This window comes from Equus caballus, chromosome 16, assembly GCF_041296265.1.
Source record: "Equus caballus isolate H_3958 breed thoroughbred chromosome 16, TB-T2T, whole genome shotgun sequence".
In the NCBI taxonomy this organism is placed as follows: domain Eukaryota; kingdom Metazoa; phylum Chordata; class Mammalia; order Perissodactyla; family Equidae; genus Equus; species Equus caballus.
The window spans coordinates 6795990-6815865 of NC_091699.1; the positions used below are offsets into that span (position 1 = coordinate 6795990).

The window sequence follows — 19876 nt, forward strand, 5'->3', positions numbered from 1 at the left end:
ACCTCAAACACAGAGTCCCATGTTTGATAGAGACAGTCCCTGTCCCACACAGGCTGCTTTTAAAGCTTCTTTCCCTTAACCGCTCACTTCCGAAGATGAAATTGCCAAACTGAACCCCTCATCTGGGAATCACTAACACGGCCACTCCGTCAGTCTATAGAAAAGGGCAATCTAACAATCCCGCATTTTCAGATCGGACTGTTGCTGCCTTTAACTTATTCTACACAGACTTCGTGCTGGTGCATAACCCCGCAATCTCAAATAACCTTGGTGACCGTCGTAACATCTATCAATTACGTGCAGAGTTGGATTCAACACTCCCACATGCAAGGAAAGGGGCCGACCGTTCTACGCCCATCTGCAACTGCTTTCAGGAAGACACACAAGCAATTACTGCTGGCAGCACTGGACAGCCAGCCTATTGATTTGCGGGTCGTGCTAATCACCATTCCTCTAAATTCTCCAAACGGCAGAGGTAGGGTGATTACACATCTCCTACAGACACTCTTGGCAGCTCACCGAAAGTTTGGGAATGAGGGGGCCAACACCAGCTTCAAAAGAGCCGATCTGGGCTTCGCTTTCACTATGGCCCTCGCTAGGCAGACTTTCAGGTGGCTCCTTTGGCAGGATTAAGCGGTCCTCTGTTCCTCGGATTCGGCTTCCCCGCGCAGCGCACGGCATCATGTTAAAGAACACGTCACGTCAGCAGGAGGCAGCAAAATCACTGAAGAACCCTGGCTACCGAAAGAGCTCTCGTCAAAATTCCCGACAGGGCATCTAGCCTGCAATCGGGGGGGCGTGTCTCCTTATGAAGGAATGCTCTCTTCTGAGAGAAGGAAAGCGTCACTCAAATGACATGGGAGGTGGGCGGTCTATGAAACCTGCATCTCTCCTCCTGACGCGCCGTTAGATCTTCCCTCTGAGAGATGCCCAGGATCTCAGACTTAACGGAGGCCTTCAGCCAGTACCTACAACAAGCTCCAAGCGAACTGGGATCGCATTCTCCACCACAGCACAATAATGGGGGAACTAAACACACCATCCCAAGGGAGCCATGACCTACGGCTATGTACGAGCTTAATGATGGGGCGCAACGGGTCAATCACTGAGCACCACCCAATTCGGAAAGAAAGATCAGCACAAAGCCCACAACCAAAATTACAGGCTGAATCGCTCCCGCCCACGTCTGGTCGGCTGCCCACTTCTTGCCATGGCCTTGCGCTTCCTCCTAACTACGCCTTACCAGTACTCCCGTACGTCACATTGACTCCCTGCACGACGCACACCACTTCTCAGGAGATGGATGAACCACTCCAGAGCGTGGGAAATGCTTTACAAGTTGCGAAAATCAGTCCAGAACTAAAAACTGTCTATGATCAGCTGAAACAAAAGGCATGGCCACGCTATCGAAAACACCCCGTCCCAGATCAAACCTGTCCAATGGAACATAGGCTGCAGCCAGATCTATAGGCACGGGCTTTCTCAGGGTCAGCCGCAGGCGAGGGCTTGGAAACCCATGGGCCACAGAGCCTCAACTTATACATCAACTAAACAGAAGAAATTGCTAGGACGCCACTTTGAAAAGTGTCCCCAGCAACAGTTCTCGAGATGGACACGTGGAATCCCATTGTGCACGCACAGACACCGACCACAAAAGTGCCCCTCTCTCCAGACATCTGAAACGTTCTAGCCAACGCCATGCTCCCTTGATTCTTAGCTTTGTAGACGATCTGTACGCGAATGAAACTTAAACCCGTGGAATGTCCCCTCAGTGACTCTGGCTCATCACCAGTGAAAAAGTCGCACACTGGAGTTTGCCAATTTAAGGCGCTTGTTGTTTGTCCTGGTCATTGCGGCGATGCTGGCTGACTCAGAGCACTCACTTGCAAGGCGCCTGTCCTGACAGAGGAGGTCCCAACAAATTCACCCTCTAAGAAATAGTATTGCGCATAGGCTCTGGATTCTGCGAAACAACGAGGACCAATCCAGAAAGGCAATATTAGAGTTTATAGGCCTGCCGCGCAGCGAGCCAAAACAGTAAGCTTTACAAAAAGATTTACGCTGCTCCTCATGCCTATGCGAAACCAAAAAATCCGGGAAACATGAAGGTGGCGACTTTTGGAGTGAAAGACTGTGAGGAATAAGCCTCCATCCACCCTGCTCAGAGGCACACTGCGAGAAAGGAATTAAATTACACGCGCCCAAGCAATCTACCAGAAACCCAGTACTTAAACCAATGGTAGGGCGCTATTCCCGAGCAAAGTATCACTCCTAGGCCCTTTACTTTTGGCAGGAGAAGAAGAACCTGAGGAGATAGGAATGGGCTCGTGCCGTCAACTTTCCATGGCCAATTGAAAGTAGCCTGGAGCTGTATAGCGCTGGAGTGAACAAATGAAACACATGCTCAAAACACTGGTAGAAGCTCCTCGCTTTCCACGCGCTTCTTCTAACCTTGAAAATCACGTGGCCCTTCTGGCAATAGTACCTCATTAGGCACACAAACCACCAAACCCCGAGACAGCCATCAGCAAGTCATGGCTCAGCTAAATACCTAGGCACTTATGCCAAGTCTATTGTTTCGGATGCCCTGCTACCCTCAAAACGAGACGCCTTCTTTGGAAGCCAGACTACAGAGAGAGGTGTTTCGAGTTTTAGGGAGTCTCGCAACATGAACCCTAGTTACCCCCGCACGGTGCCTTCCGGGGGCAGAAGTAGACTCACCAAGGCCAGGAATACTGTGAGGAAGACAACAATCCCCCCCCCACTCCATCTTCCAACAAGGATTCTAGATTGGCTCATCATTGGGGGGCCGAGCCTATGCTTTCAATGTTGCGCTCAATAAGGGCCCTCCCTCCTCCAGTGTTCATTCAGGATGGTGCATCTCGTCACATGCCTTGTACTGAAACTGATATCAGGGCGCATATCATGGTATCGGAACTCACACAGAACCCTAATTTCGCATCGGGCTCTACCATAAACCGCCAAAATTTTCAACACTCACAACAGAGTTGATGGGCCGCTTCTGAAAAGATCGTCCAAAGTGGGCTAATGCACTCGTAGCAGTGCGTGCCACTCAGCTTCCCTCAATCCCAACGGGGCAAAGTTGGTACGCACGAGGCACTTGGGTGCACTCGGTAAGAAGAGGGAAGGGCCACATCTCGCAACTACGAGCACAAAGACAACGCTGACCAAATGCAGCTTGTAACACAGAACCCAATAAGCATCTTCGGCTCAGGAAGATAAAAGGTTGCCATGCAACCCCGTCAACTTAGGCAAGTGGCCGGATAGCCAGCGCCATAAAGCCCAAGATGCTGCATGGGACACAACTTATTTTCCTGGCCTTGAATCAGAGGAACCCTATTGCTATCCACTATTAGGCGCAGTCTCCTGCTGAGACGGAAAGCAACATGCAACTTAGAAGTGGCTTCGGGAGAGCTCAAGAACTTGCCGATACACTCAGAGGCTTGAAAGTAGAGTTTTAGGCAATACTTTAATTCGCATACAATTCTGGTATGGTTTCAGTAGGCCCACCTCTCGTTGACGATCACCCAAGAAGAGATACGAGCACCGGCAATGCGGCTGTTAGGTACTTTAAAATGGCTGACCGGAGCTCAAATGTGGGACCAAAGGCTCAGAACACACAGGCTGACTTAGACTACTAAACAGAACTCCGAGGCCAGTCACTCCAGCAAGCAGCATACAGCCCTGACCAGAAAGGAACCTTTTGTGCTAGGGGCTAAGCGGCGAGAAAACAGTTGAAACCCCAATACCATCAAGAATCTGCTGGGGGATGATCGCTCGGTGAACACTTCAATAATGTTGGTGGAGAAAGGATGATGGCACCCCTTGTTTTAACCAAGAGTGACACGTCCGGCAGCACCGGCATCAAGGCGTGCGCACATGTAAGGGCCTGGACACTGCAGTCTCAAAACCATAGGATTTCATGCTTCGACGGTCGTCACTAAGTCAATCGCCTAATGATCACTCAATCCCAAGGGGCTCGTTAGATCGTGCCAGTAACTTAGCACCTTCTGGCTTATCCCATCCCACCCGAAAAGAGTTGCCAGCCGCTCTGTGCAAGGTCTCTTACTCCTAGGGTTACTGTTGGCTAAAAGGACTTAGCACCCAACACCGCGGGTACCTCGCCGGGGACCTCATCCACCTTTTGCGTCAGCGTACGCAGCACCAATCATTGGCCACAACGGCCCCAGATGGGAGAGCAACAAGAACGCCTGCCGTACCACCGGAGACCACTGCCTCACTTTTACATCCCGCTCTTTTTTCCAGACCCATCCTTGTCCCAGTTTAACTGCAGTCGTGGCATCATGCGGGGCGCATCTCGAGGAAACAAGAGCTAGACGAGTCTTCATCAACACAATCAATCCCTGATGAGTCTACGAACCGCGCCTCAATCTCTGTACTCTGCCTTGCTTGACATCAGAATTCGCCCCCTGGCTTGGTAGATATCCACCGCCTACTTCAAAAGAGACCTGAGGCATGTGGGTGAGGGTTTTTACAGGGATCACTCAAGAGTTGGCATCCGCTTGGAAAGACCAAGGTTCCTAACTTGGCAGCGGCTTAAGCCCAACTGACACGAACCTCAGCTACCTCCGAGGCGCGTCTAAACACCTGATCCGGCAAGACTTTGTTGCCTACAAGTGGGAATCCGCAACGGCGATCTGCCAACAAGGCGGGGCTCCCAACAAAATCGCGTTTTTGAGGGGCAAACCAAAAAAAAGAGCCAAGCTAGCATCTCCTCTCTGCGCGCGTCCTTAAAGTCCAAATGCACGACCACGAAAATAAGGTGTACTTGTACACTTGGAGCCGTGGATTACCTCAATGTCAGGAAGGCATGAATCAAGAGACCCCCCTTTCTAACCGCAACCTGCAATAGTGTTTTACGCAAAAGGCCCAGTCAGCTCCCTCCAAGTACTAACAGGACGCTTTGGTAACCTCACGCAGCAAAAATTTAACCGCTTAGCAGGGGCAGCCTCCTTGCCTAAAGACCCGGTGTTGGCAGGGTTTCAGCACGAGATACTGAATGTTAAACCTTGCGCCGGAGGCGAACTGGCTAACCGGAACTCAGCTACCGTTCTTCGTCTGACACGATTGCGTCTAAAGTTTCCAGGCATCTCACCGATCCACCTATGGGTCACAACTTAGAGTGCCACAACCCCAGGCTACTGCCTGGCTCATGTTTTAAGTGACTCCCAACCCACGAGGAGGCCAGAGCGGTAACCCACCAAGCAAGCTCCACGATGTGAGGTGTTAGAGTTTACCACCTGCTGAGAGCCTCAAACCCAAGGTTTGACATTGAGCACGCTCCGGGTGCACTTGGCACCCGTGCACGCTCTTCACAAGGCCCAAACTCATTCGCCCTTAAAAAAGTACTGCCTGCAATTCAGTCCGAGGTCACAGAGGTAGCTAGCCTTCCGATCAAAACAGGGACTTAGGCACTAGCTAAGAGAGTATCCCCACGGAGCTCAAAGGATCTCAACCATCCTACAGGCCAAGGTGATATTTGAGATCCTGCATAGTGGGTGGTACTCACTGGAAATCGCTGCTCCAGTACACAGACAGATGCAAAGCAGAATACAGGAAGAACTGGCACAGGCCCCAATGTGGTCTGAATACGCTCATGACGCAAAGGCCCTACTTACATGAGCCCAGGCCAAGAATTGCTGCTGGCTACTGCCCATGTGGAACTCAAACAGAGAGGCCTGCCAATGTACAATCCAAAACCGCCCATGATTTGGCCCGTCTGATCTTGCTTTTAAAGAAAAGAGAACAGGAGGGCTCACAAGGAACCAGAAGGCAACAGATTGGGGTTCACAGCTCACGGACCACTGCCAGAAGGAACCTTCTAAGTACTGTCAGGTTACTGACATTGAGCACTACATCTTGCCTACTGGGCTTTACGTGAAGCTCTGCCAACCAGGAGGTCTGAGTTACACCACTTGGACTTCTGGAGAGTAAAGACCTTTCCAAACCTGCACAAAAGCCTTTTTTCTTGGTAGTAGTTTTCCGTTCAGCTTAAGTGCAGCTCCTCCTGCTTGAAAAATCTGCTGCACTCAGAGCACTACGACTACAACTTCAGATCAATGCGTCCTATACTTCGGGGGGTTTTGGCCCAAGTGGTTTCACTCTGAACTTAGCCTCCTTCACGGTGGACATGTTACCAAGACAATCATACACGACCAGCTGGCGGGCACCGTAGCCATAACTAAGTGGCCACAGGCTGTATAAGCGAGCTGACCATGGGATGATCCAGAGAATCTCCCCAGGATGCACTGCGCACCGAGGAGAGAAGTAGCCGCTGTAGGGTATCCTCCAAAAGGAAGATAGCCACTTAGCCCCTCCGACTCAAATATAAGTTGGTACAACCAGCTTCACCTTCAACCACTCAACTCAAACACTCTGCCCGCTAGAATGCTCGGACGCGATAAAACCTGCAGTCGGCAATAACGATCCAGAGGCCAAGATATATGCAGTCTCAACCTGAACATCGTCCGATGTGCCCTATGAACCTGGTCAACCCATCAATCTCTTCTAGCTTCGGCCGGGTACGAAGGGTGTCTCACTCAAATTCACCCTTTCGGCCTCTCAAGTCAACACAGTCAGAGGCAGTTGAGCCAAATGCATCCCACGCATCAGCCGCCAGCACCAAGCTCATTTACAGCCTAGGGGGAGGGTCAATCCGACCCCAAACAGCCAGCTACAAGAATGCACAGGACCCCTGGCTTGTTTTTCACTAGTGCGTTGACCCCTCCACCATTACGCAACAACAACTGTTGATACTCTTGCACCGAACGGTCCCATCAAGATATGTAAAGACGTGGCAAACTCACAAGAAAAGCCAAGAGCGGAGGCACAGGACAACTCAACGCATTGTTGGATGCAATATATGCGCAGAGATCAACTCCAACAAACCAATGTCCTAAGGGTATCTCATCCCCTGACACATTCAGTCAACACACTACATGGCAAATTAGATGATTCCTATCCAGTCAGGAGTCACACCTAGCAAGCCCCGAGTTTCAAGCAGGGCGCTTTTTTGGGGCCCTACCTCATACAAGGACCCTCCTATTTGATAAATCTCACCAGTCTTAGCAACTCCGGAAAGTCTGGCAAGGCCATCGTATACCAAAGTAGCGATAAACAAAATTCTAGTCCCCACTGATGGAGCAGTACCGAATTCATTGGAAACCAGAGTTTTCTCTAGACGCCTCAGGAACTCTAACTTCAGCTGCTGGGTACTTGTCTTCAAGCTTAGGTCCCAAGTTGCATCCCCGTTTGATACTCCCCACACTCCTAGTATTAACAGCTTTCGCATTGCCCCACTTTAATCCGCACTCTTCTTCAGCGAACCGACAACTTGTAGCCCCATCTGCACTCAACAACTACCCCAAGGTGGGAATAAAGGCCACAGGACTGATCTAGAACCTTTCCAACAAGACATCAATGGGTTTTGTCATTCCCTGGCGCTAAAGAAACTGAAGGTGGCGTTCGATCTTCAGTGAGCTCACATACATCCTAGCCATGAGTTCACCATTTACTAAGAACATAGGGAGATCTGCACACACCGCAGCGCGCAGAATCCAAGCACTTAGTAGTCAGCCTAGGTACAGTCACGCATATTAATCCAGTGGCCTAACCTGGTTTCTCCGAGCTTCTCAGATTCAATTGCGGCATGGGACCGACACAGATGATGGGAAGCCTGCTTTACAAGCCATGCAAACCTGAGGCCACAATTACCTTCCTGGCTAAGTCCGGCTGAGTGAAAAGAGACAACGTGGAGGTCACCCCTCTGTTCATGAATGGGTTTGGCCCGAAAAGTGACTCGATCTCAATGATCCAAAGTCCAACTACGGGAGCTCACGAAGGGTGTTTTTGTGCTAGCTGTTCATGGCATGAGAGCAAGGAACCTGCTGGTTAACTGACGTAACTCTCTGACGTTTCACAGAGGCATTCCTTTAAAACAATGCCTATATTTCCCAATTCAAGACAGATTGGCCCTCTGGTAGGCCTTTCCTCCTGCTGGCCACTCTCCAAAGACATTCTGCCCATTGCTCTCAGCCTACGTACACCACTGATACTTTGCCGCAGGGAACCTGCAGAATGGAAGGCATCCATAGGCGCCGGTAGATGGAAACTGTGACAGTCCCTCTACCGCCTACGGAGTGAGTGCCTAAGAAAGGCTGGAACCAGGGGCAGAACATCCTACTAAGGGCTCGAGAATTTTATCTGTCCATGCAAGGCGGAAAAATGATCAAAAACACATCTGACAGGAACACGGTGATCATTCCCGATCGCCTTAACGGGCCCATTACTTTAATGCAAGAGGAAATTGGAAGCCCCTCCATTAGCCTTCCCTCGACCATTGATGGTGATTTGCAAAGGAACTTTCTGCTGGGGGGACGTTACCTATTCCTTTAGAACACAACGAAGGCAGCATTCTCCCTTTGAAGTTGGGACTATCAAACCAGAGAAGCCTCTATAGAAACGCTGCAGGGAACCCCAATGTGTATCAGCTGACAGAACTGCACAATTTCTCTACACTTAAGACTTCTCGCCCTCTCAGCTGAACACTTGCTTTTTACTGCCAATGGGGAACTGCAGACCTCTTACGCCAAAGTAACACCTCGCACATTTCGAACTACATTCTCCACGAGTCCTAAACTCTACTAAAGTATAAGACGTTTCTGGTCAAGCGTACATTCTTGTCAGTCACCAAGGGGCCCCAGTGTGCAGGCTGACACCCTGTCCCCGGAACTATCATTGCAACTGACTATGGCTGATGGGGAACCAAGCCCCAGGTCGCATGGAAAACTGAATTCAAAGTAAGGAAAAGGTCGATAGACAGCAGGGCCAGCCCGAAAAAGACACGCATATCGTGCCTCTATAAAATTAAGCCGGGCTTACGCTGCAGAACGGCGAGGTCGTCGGGAGCTAAATTGAAGTCTGAGGTGGCAGACTCTTGTAATACCGCTCACATCCCATCTCGCTGGCGGGCTACCTGAGTCTGGGAGGGATAGCTATAACTGTACCCACATTCACACCATACTGTCGTCGCTCACAAATGAAACTACGGCGGTTTTCTTAGGGCTAATGCGGGACTAACGCAGCTAAGTACTACGCAGGCACTCCGTATCTCTACTTGGTGCAACTAACTTGTTCCCGGCACCATCGCGTCCCGGGCTAACCGAAAGGCAACTTGGTGCGCACACCGAAATGGCCACAAAGAGCCCGCCATGGGATTTGTTCCAACTTCAAATACCCTATTAGAGCAGAGCAGAACCTTGCACGCCTTATCCCTCCTTCTCCTTAGCAGTGGACAAGAAATCACCTAATGCTGTGCTAGCTCAGGGCCCAACTGCAGTTGTGCGTAGGCTGTCGGTACTCTGAACCTGGGAGGCGTAGGAAGGCCGAGCCTTGCACCAGCGCCGGAGAGAGTTCTACAACAGCTTTCAGCTGATCACAAGCAAGCCAAAGACAGTCACATCGCACCATGCGCCTAAGTCAAACCCTGCAAAAAGGCCCACTCGTCAAAGATGCAGCTCCAACGAAAGGCGTCCCAACGATGATCACCAGACACTGCCAACCCCCTGTGTACCTACTTGGGGACCACCTTATCTAGAATTTCCATTTCACCCAGATCTAAAAGACCACAAGCGCACAGACTAAGGGCATTCTGAAACAGCAAGCTCAGTAAGGGCCAGAGCTTAGCTATCACCCAAACGGTCTCCAATGGACCTCCACTTCAATGATAATTTCTGTGCGAAAGGAAATTCCCTCCTACACTGAGGAGCTGTAACATCAAATTGAAACACATCCTGCAAAGACTGGAGACCCCAGTTTGAAATAACGCGCGGGATACCTTCCAGACAGGGTTTTATGCCATCGACCTGATTAACAATCAGGACACGCTGGGTTGAGACTAAATCACGCCGCACGGTTCCTTATTTGCTTAGAAAAAAAACGGAACATAATATCTGTAAATTTGCTGTCTTCCGACTGACCAACAGGCCATCTCCCTTCTCGCCAACCTGTCAAACCATAAAGGAGAGGACCGTAGCTGTGCTCTATAATAGGCAGCACCCTGCGCTCCAGCTAGCCTATTGGACCTCATGACCCGGGAAAGAGAAATAAGGAAGGCAAACAAAGTTGCACCTCTTCAATCGCAGTTAAACTCACTTATCGAGCAGGAACGCAAGAGTTCAGCATACTGGATGGACATCAGACTCACTCCACCAAGCTCAAGAAATATCCTCCATAGGCCTCAAAAAAGATTACCCTGGCTTTCTTGACCGCTAAACTTGTACCTTCAGCAGAGGAAGTACCCTTGCCGTCGACAGGGCAGTACCAACCGACGCGCCCTCGCATCACGGCATGTTCACCATGATAATAAGTCCATTCCAGAAACCAGAGTGACCTCAGTTATCTTTCACTGAGTCAAGGAGTAATAGTTTGGATAGAGCATTGTGAGGAATCTAATTAACACCCCTCTGTGGCGCAATCTGGGGGCCAATTGACTAATCTTAAAGAAAGCTGTGGATCATGAACGGGTAGACCCAAGACGCTCAATTACACTTAACCTTAGTAGGCCAATGTTTAGCTCCAACTTCAATCAGGCGTGCCAGTTCCAAATTAATCACGAATACTCCAGTTCCTGGGTAATTGATACGCCTCAAATACCCTTGTCACTGAGACATGCAGACAACAATTTACCCGGAAATATGTTCTCTTCAAAAACAGGCACCCCCGGTTGTGCAACCGAAGTAGTAACCCCATTGTCTTTGGAAGACTTGCGCAGAGTGGGCGGGTGATCTGCCAGTAACGGCCCTCTACAGACAATAGCTCCTGTGCCCCTCAGCACCAGAGGAAATTAACACTGGAAAGTCCAGGATAAGCGTGAGTCCAACTGGAATTCACATCTAGCGTCTTGCATAGCTGTAACGTCAGACGAACTACCAAACTACTCTGTTAGCCACTACTCTACAGTCAAGAAAGTATGGAACTCACTGGCCTATGGTATCAGACGAACTTACTCATCAAGCTGGTTGGACATTCCTCACCCAACAAACTCTCCCCAGTTCAGCTTCTTTCCAGGAAACCAGATGAAGCGTACAAGAGCCACTCCGGTAAGGGCCGCCAGGCCAGAAGCTGTCCTTGTATTGAGCCCATATGCGGAAGCAGGGATACCCTTTTTGTGGCAGTACTCTAACTACCACCAACTACCTCAATCTAGCCTCCCGGAACGTCCCCTTGCTAGTTACAAAATGACTGGCAGTGGATCACTTAGGATGGTTGGAATGAGGCCTCTCAGAAGCACACATTGGGCAAAATACGAACCGGAAGCGGTCCCTGCTCACTCGGGATGTTTCGTGGTTCACACCGACTCTTGCAGGAGTCTAGATATTTGCCTAAGCCATTCGGGCGGGTCCCACAAAGCATGGGGAATCTCAGGCTAACGGAGCTTCTCCACCCACGGAGAGCTTTGATCACTTTGGGGGCCTCCTACACATTGCACAAGCTTGGAGCCTACAAACCAGCTCTTTATCCTCTGCCCTTCCTCACGCTCGCCAACCAGAAAGAACCCAACAGTACCTACTGGTCCCATTGTCTTCTCTCTGCCACTAGACAATTAATAGGCTCGTAGTCCAATTAGTGCGCAGATTGTTCTCCACAGGCGAGGCCAATAGAAAAGTCCATTCTACAAACTGTTCTAGATTCACTGGACGAACTTGATCAGTAGTTTACCAAAAGGGTTCACTGTTGGAGGCAAGACCTACTCTGTTGAATGATTTGCCCACTGTGACATCGCTCAATGCCTTCTTGACATCAAGGGCCGCAATGGATAATCTGAAGAAAGTGCACTCTTGAACCTCAAAAAATGCAATGCTGTACATAAAAAATCCTGTTCATGGACGGTTGGGTCACACTGCACCCGACACTTCCCATTTGTATGGCAGGTGCATTCACCTTGCTCCAGACGAAACCTAAACAAGCTGTCCTGTTTAGCCTGGCTATTGGTGCTTTCACAGAGTGCCTAGATGCTAGCTCGTGACCCAAAATGCTGTAGCCTGCGGAATGGGTACGCTTCACTGCTGGTACAGACTTGTTCAAATACTCCAGATCCAAACTAAGGGGTAAAGTCTCCCCGCCTACTGGGAGAATTTTGGGCATGGATCAAGCCCATCAAGCGGGCAGTGCAGATTCCGCACGCAGTGTTCACTGAGCCAAAGTTTGTAGCAGCTCTATCTCAGGGCGGTTTTTACAACTTGGAACTTTGGGATTCTGTAGCCGGATACAGGTTCTAGTACCTACACTCCCATATGTGCACAAAAGGAAGAAGGATTGCGCTGCGGACCGCTGGCTTTTTCAGCAACACCAAACCCCAGCGGTTGGTTAAGCGACACTCTTTAGGCAAAGACAGACAGCTGAAATTCCGGGCTCTAAACTTTTACCATTTTCTTAGTCTGCGTGTAGTAGGTTCCGTGTTAGGCGTACAGACCCTACTACCACACGAGCTCTCAAAACAGCACGAAATGCACCTCAATTTGGAGTCTCGTCGCCGCCATGCACGCTTGAGCCAAATATAGAGAGACTCAAGTTTCACTCAACCTTGCCACACCCAGGGGATTTGGCCCCTGAGGCAGAGAAACTAGGACTGTCTTGTGTTCCCTTTTACTGTTTTCTCAGCTAGAAGTCCCTCAGAAGTCTCAAGAATCACCTTTCCAGGCGCCACGTCCGCCCGCCAGACCAAAAATATGATCCACTGAGCCGACGAAGGATACCAGCTAGATGAGAGTACCGTTAAAGGCCACCGTATGCTGCGGGACACAGGGACGAACCTGAACATAGACACTCTCATTATGACAGGCATTCTAAGGGGAAAGAGGCGTACTGCATGGATAGGATGCCGGATGATAGCCTGTCCCCACCAGATACAAAAACACCAGGAAAAGCAACCCAGAGCAGAGCAGCTAATTGATGCTGGAAACATCGCATAATGGAATACTGGTAGAAATTCCAAAATGTTTCTCCCTCTATCTATTTAGGGAGCACCATGGCTTCAAGTGTGGAGTTGAGGGTGATTAGTCGCGACACTCTCAGAGTAGTAAACTACAAGAGTCGCTCCCTGGGTCAGCTGTTGGGCAAAGGAAGGAGGAACTGCGGCTGCCGGCAAGGGACTACGCAATGGAGGCAGAATCGGAATTTCTCTCCTTATAGGGTGGCCCTTTCTCTACTCCTTAAACTTCGTGGATTCATGTAGTCGACATGCTCTCCCACAATACTTGACAAACAACCTTCCTTCTCGAGAGATGCCCCTTAACCCATCCCCAATACTCACCAACAAGACAAGGATACCACTGGAGGGGCCCCTGCGGGGTTGCAGTCACCAACCACTGTCAGGAAACTGCACACCAGGGAGCCATACGGACCGGGGTCCAGACCCGTATAGCATTGACAAATGGTATGGCCAAGCAAATGGCCACAAGGTCGGTGGCATTCCATCAGGCGGAGCAGAGATCTGTAAAGGTCCCATCTTCCCGCTGGCAAGCCCTATGCAGTGGCACCGCCAGTCCTGGTTTGCTGGAAGAACTAAGACCACGGTCGATGCGGGGTTGTAAGACTGCCTGCTTTGCAAAGCTTCCTATAAAGGGTCTTTCTGTCACAGATCTGTTCAGACTTCTCCTGCCTACTTAGTACCAATCGCCCAGTGTCCCCGGCCCATTCCCTCAAGGTGTTTGCACCAGAACTGATCAAGAACTATATGGAGAAAACAGCCACATTGTGACCTCCGAGGTACCGGCACTGTTAATGCCCACGGTTTGAAAGCGGGCACTGCTTAATCCAGCTATCCCCAGCGGTTCGGTTGCAGGCACGCAAGGGGGTCTTGCCAAGTCTTAAAACTTCACGAAAAAACCTAGTACTTTCAAAGTGTCACCTCAAGATACCTGCCCGAAATGTCTCCCATGAGTCTGGAGCGTCAACGACATACAAAAAGAACGGCGCATATTGGGCCCTTTTTACTGGACCTAGGGATCCTCAGTAGAGAAGAGACTGTTGGCATACCAGCATTAGAACCGGGTGGAACAGGCAGAACCGAACGGCCAGAGCCTTTCTTGCCACAGTCGTCAGCTTAACAATTCGTCTAGTTCTCAATCATTAGCTTGCATTGCACCGGTCCCTTTGCGGCTGCGACGAAGGGACACAGAAAAACCGGGAGGCACACTCAGGTTTCCTCGGTACTTGTCACGAGCCACCACAATTGGTCGTCAAGATCGGGCCAGCTTCAGGGCTCACTCTTTAAAAGATGTTCCCTGATTTAACTGAGCACTTCGGGGATAATTATGTTCAAGATAAATCCTGAAATCTGAGGCCAAGCTATGCGCTTGCTTAAAGAACGGGGCAGTCCAAGTATGAAGGAGATTTGGATGGCCGGGATACATAGGCTTTCTCAAAGCGCGGTAGCACACTCCGACTAGCACACTCAGGGGCGTGCCCCCTCAAGTACTGCCTTAAGTTCGTTATCTGGCGCAAGTATTCGAGTGTAGCACTCCTGCAAAACGCTCCCTCAAGCAGGTGAACCCAAGACCTACCAGGTTGAGCTAATCCCACAATGCAGCGCTATCAGGTATGCTCGGACGCACCCCGTGAATAATCTCTAGCTGCTCCTATTATAGCCTCAGAAGCAGCTACTTTGCCCCAGTCGATTTCAAGGGGAAGAAGAGTCAACCCTGATCTTCTGGGAGGCCTGGCAACGCTGTGGTCAGACAGACCAATCACTCCCATGGAACCGAGGCACTACCCTTGGCCACCGCCAGGACACACTTGGCTCCCCTGCTTACCATGAAGCCCTTTCCCACAGGGAAACAATATTTCCACTCCCCCGCTGAGAAGATTCTCAGGTGGAGTGGATGGCACAGCCTGCTCAAACTGACCTTCTTCAGAGTTGTTGTGGGCTGGTCCTCCGCTCTACCCGATGTCAAGCCGCCGGGGAGGGAGGGTTTTTAATGTAGACCCCCAGTTCTGCCTGGAGCTGCCTTCAAAAGGGGAGGACCTTCTATAGAGGACTACACCGCAGATCGACATTGATTGCGCGAGGGTAGGGAGCTCCAAACTGCGACGAACAGGAGTATCTAGAGAATGCCATTCCAAGGGTCCGTTGACCCACGGAAACCAGTCCCAGAAGGCAAGATGTCAGTTGGTAACTAAGGCCAGGATGAGGGGAGGGCCAGACAGCAACTTAAATAGATCTTGTGTTTCAGCTTGAGCCTCTCAGTTTACACGTGCTTTTCAATCGGACCCAATTAGCAGTTGCGAGGGCTGGAGCCCCACTATATTACAACTAGACAGACCATTTGACGTTGAAAGGTTCTGATGGCTGAGGCTCGTGCATGCTGTCCGGGAGGGAACTTTAGGTGATCCTCCGCAGAGTGGAATCATTTCACCAGAACAGTACCTTGTAACGGTTATACCTATTGATGTCTGAACTTCAAAAGCTACTCGAACCACCATACGAGAGGTCTCCCTAATGAGACTGTCTCCCACAAGCAGCAGACCCCAAGAGCCGTTGCGCCTTCCACATCACGTTCGCCTCGGGAATGTCTCACTGAGTTCCGGCTGCGCGTGCTACAGAGCAATAGTAGCCACAAACTCATCTGAAGGACAGGTTAAGTATGAAATCCTCTGGCTTCAGAAGCCGCTCGGCGCTTTAGGCAACATCTGGCTCACTAATTGAACCATCAGTGGTACCTCACCCGCGACAACCCGAGCGCAGAACACATCCACTCGAGCAAATCAGAGGTGGAACAGCCAGGGGAGCACATAGGTTGTGTGAACCCGTCCCCCAACAACTTTCAAGCTGCTTCATTACACCCCAGTGAAGCAAAAGCAGGCTCGCTCTGCAGGAGGTCAATGTTTTTTTCCACCAGCTTTGAGGAGCACCTAAGACAGTTCCCCATCTCGAAGCGTGACTTGGGCCTTCTCCTGGTTCTAAATCTGATTAACTACAACCTAACAAGTCTTGAAAAGGGGCCTGCTGTCAGGCTGAGGATCTACCCAGCTCCTCCCCCTGTCTGATCTCCAAGCCCCCATGGCAGTCGCGAACTGTTTTAAGCTTCATCAACCCGTTTAAAAAAGATCATCGGAATCTTCCTAGCTTCCCTTGCATTAAAGGGCAATGAATTAACCCGGGGTTCAAGCGCACGACACAGAGTGAGAAAAGAAATGACCCGAAGACTCCCTACAAGGGATCACCACTTAAAGAACAGCAGGACCCACCTGGCGTAGTGGGGTGGGTGTCTGCACCAGGGTCCCCGCTACGCTCGCTCTCGGGGAACTGCAGCCTCCTCCCTCCGCTTTTACTTGAATGTCAGACCCGAAACCATGCAACCTCTACAAGAAAACATAGGCAGTAGGCTCTTTGACATCAGTCTTAGCAGCCTATTTTCAAGTACCACGTCTGACTGGGCAATGGAAACAAAATACAAAGTGAACAAATGGGACTACATCAAAGTCAAAAAAAATCCTCTGCACCGCAAAGGAAACCATCCACAAAACCAAAACACAACCTAACAACTGGGGAGAAGATTCTTGCAAACCCTATATCGGATAAGGGCTTAATATCCAAAACACAGAAAGAACTCATACATCTCAACAGCAAAAGAAATCAACAACCCAATTAAAAAGGCGGGCAAAAGATCTGAGCAGTGATTTCTCCAAAGAAGGTATCCGGATGGCCAACAGGCATATGGAAAGGGACTCAACATCATTAGCGATCAGAGAAATGCAAATCACAACTACAAGGAGATGTCACCTTACTCTGGTCAGAATGGCTCTCATTAACAAGACAAGAGACAAGTGTCGGAGAGGATGTGGAGAGAAGGGAACTCTCCTGCACTGCTGGCGGGAGGGCAGACTGGTGCAGCCGACTATGGAAAGCAGTATGGAGTATCCTCAGAAAACTAAGAATACATCTACCATGTGTATGATCCAGCTAGCCCACTGCTGGCTATTCATCCAAAGAACTTGAAAACACCAATGCAGAAAGACACATGCACCCCTAGGTTCACTGCAGCATTATTCACAACAGCCAGAACTTGGAAGCAACCTAGGTGCCCATCAGGGGAAGAATGGATGAAGAAGATGTGGTATGTATACACAATGGAATGCTACTCGGCCCTAAGAAATGATGAGATCCGACCATTTGCGACAACGTGGAGGGACCTTGAGGGTATTATGTGAAGCGAAATAAATCAGAGGGAGAAAGTCAAACTCCAGACACCGTGTGATCTCACTCATAAGGAGAAGATAAAAACAACGACAAACGCACACAGAGCAAAGGAGACTGGATTGCTGGTTACCATAGGGGGAGGGGGGAGGGGAGAGAGCCAAAGGGGCGATGAGGCGCACATGTGAGGTGACCGACTATAATTAGTTTTCGGCTGGTGAACACCATGTAATCTACACAGAATTCGAAATATATTACAACGTACATCTGAAAGCTATATCATCTTAGAATCCACTGTTACTGCAATAAAATAAAATAACATAAAATAAAATAAAATAAAATAAAATAAAATAAAGACGTGTAGGAGGCTCAAGAGGCTAACAGGCTTTTGAAAAGTTATTCCAGGGATTTTTATGGCTTAGCTCAGGGCGGCAGACACCAGCCTGAGACACAGCTGTGCCACAGCCACTAACTTCAACTAAACTCTATTCCGACTGGAGGGAAATCAAAACTACTGTAATCATAATTTCTTGAAGGCTTCACTTTGTGCCAGATCCTGTGCCCACTGCTTTGCACCAACTGTCTCATTCAATCCTCACCTCCAAAAGGTAGGTTACCGTTATTCTCCCCATTGGAAAGGTGAGCAGGCGGAAGCAGAAAGATGGCAATCTGCCTGGAATTCACAGAAGGATTCTCTAGGTAATGACATGACTTTTGGACAAGATTTCAAGGTTTAACACATTACGGTGGAGATGCAGATCCCAGTATCACAGAACGTGAAAAACACTGAGTCCTGCCAAATGTCTTAAAACACTAATTATGGATCCTCACAAGCTCTTGGCCTGTTTTCTCAGATGAGGGAAAACCCAGCGTGAAAAACCGTTGATGAGATGTCTGCAGAGGAGGACTACGTCTGGTCTTTAAAGGCGGGACCTATCCCAGTAGATTCTGAGTCAGTGGGTCCAGAGTAGGCCTTGAGCGTCTCTGTTCTTTTCCAAAGCCCCACAGGCTACACTTCCGTGCCCTTGGAGTTGGGAAGTACAGTCATGCCCTACATCGGGACGTTTCAGTCAACAACGGGGGTCCCATCAGATTAGTCCCATATGGCCTAGGTGTGTAGGAGGCTCTGCCATCCAGGTTTAGGAACTCCGTGGTGTTTGCACAGTCTCGAGATTGCCTGACCATGACACACTCCTCAGAACTCATCCCCACTGTTAAGCAAAGCATGACTCTACTGCCTTGGATTCTCCACGGTCCCAGACCCTGCACTGTTTAGATGACTGCACACGCAGAGGGCACCGTGTCTGAGGCAGAGAGCAGCTGCAATCACAAAAGCTCTCGACAGAGAGTCAAGGAAAGGCGTGCTCTGCTTACACGACTCTCTACTTTTCTCTGGGTCTGAACCATTTCCTAGCTAATCTGCTTTGTTTAACCGAGCGGCTTTGCCAAAAAAAAAAAAAAAAACACAGAGTCACCAACAAACACTAAACAAACCAATATAAACAATACATATTAAATAAGCCTAACCCTACTATGCTACTGAAAAGGCTTTTATTTCCCTGGGATAATTTGGACAGCATTAGATTGTTTTACCAAGAGCAGCCAAGTCGAGGCAGATTATTTCTAATTCCACAGTGCTGCAGATGCGGTCAGTAGCAACTGCAAGCCGGAAAGGAAACAAAACAAAGTTGGGTGTAATCCATTCAAGTTCACACGTTTCACCAGGGACAGCCTCCAAGCCTTGAATACTTAGGTATGCATTCATCCATTTCTTTAATCAACCACTACTAACGCCTACTAAAGGCCAGACACTGCTCTAAGTACTTTACGGATATGAAATATCCTCTCACCTTTACACTCACCTATGGAGTGCGTATGATAATCATCCCCGTTTTACAGATCAGGAAACTGACACACAGAATGGTACAGTAACTTGCCCAAGTTCACACAGCCCGTAGGTGGCAGAGCCAGGACCCATGTGACAGAGTCTGGCTCCAGAGGCCACGTTCTGAATCACCACGCTCAGTCTCCAAAAACCTACAGAAAGCGCCAGCCTCAATCGAAAAGTTTTGTTTTCCCCACCCTACAGTCCCTACGCGGCGGCCCCAGTCTCCAGGGCATTCTTTCAGCTCCTCTGACAGGCCATACTCCTCCCGTGCCCTGTCCCAACACTCTCCCGCACAAGTCCTCCTTGTCTTTTAGGCATCTGCTCTCAGCTTCCACATCACTGCCTGAGTCACAAAGGCTAACAGGAAATGCCGTAGTTCTCAACACTCAACACAAAATTGCCTTTACGTATCTCCTAGGCAATTGGTTGCTGCCTGTCTGTCCTTTCCAACCGGGCTGTGAGGTCCAGTACGTCAAACACCCTGTCAGTCCTGCTCACCAAGTGTCCAGGCCACTGAACACGCACCGACCAGAGGAAAGGAAGGACTTGTCCCAAAGTCAACTCTCCAGACTTTCTGTGGAAGGAGGGAACGAACGGAGCACCCTCCAGCCTCACGCTTTCTCTTCCATACTTTCAAGTGTGGGGCACATACCTGTGCTCACCACGCTCCCCGGACAGCCCCCACTGCACCCCTAACAGGTAGACTTCTGCACAGTCAAGGGCTTTGGAAAGCACTGGCTCTGCACACA

At 49.8% G+C, this 19876-nt stretch overlaps 1 pseudogene; it reads left to right on the forward strand.

The window, feature by feature from the left end:
* The first annotated feature begins 13325 nt into the window (after nucleotides 1-13325).
* LOC138918138 (transcriptional protein SWT1-like) overlaps nucleotides 13326-19876 on the forward strand; it is a 64773-nt pseudogene continuing 58222 nt past the window's right edge.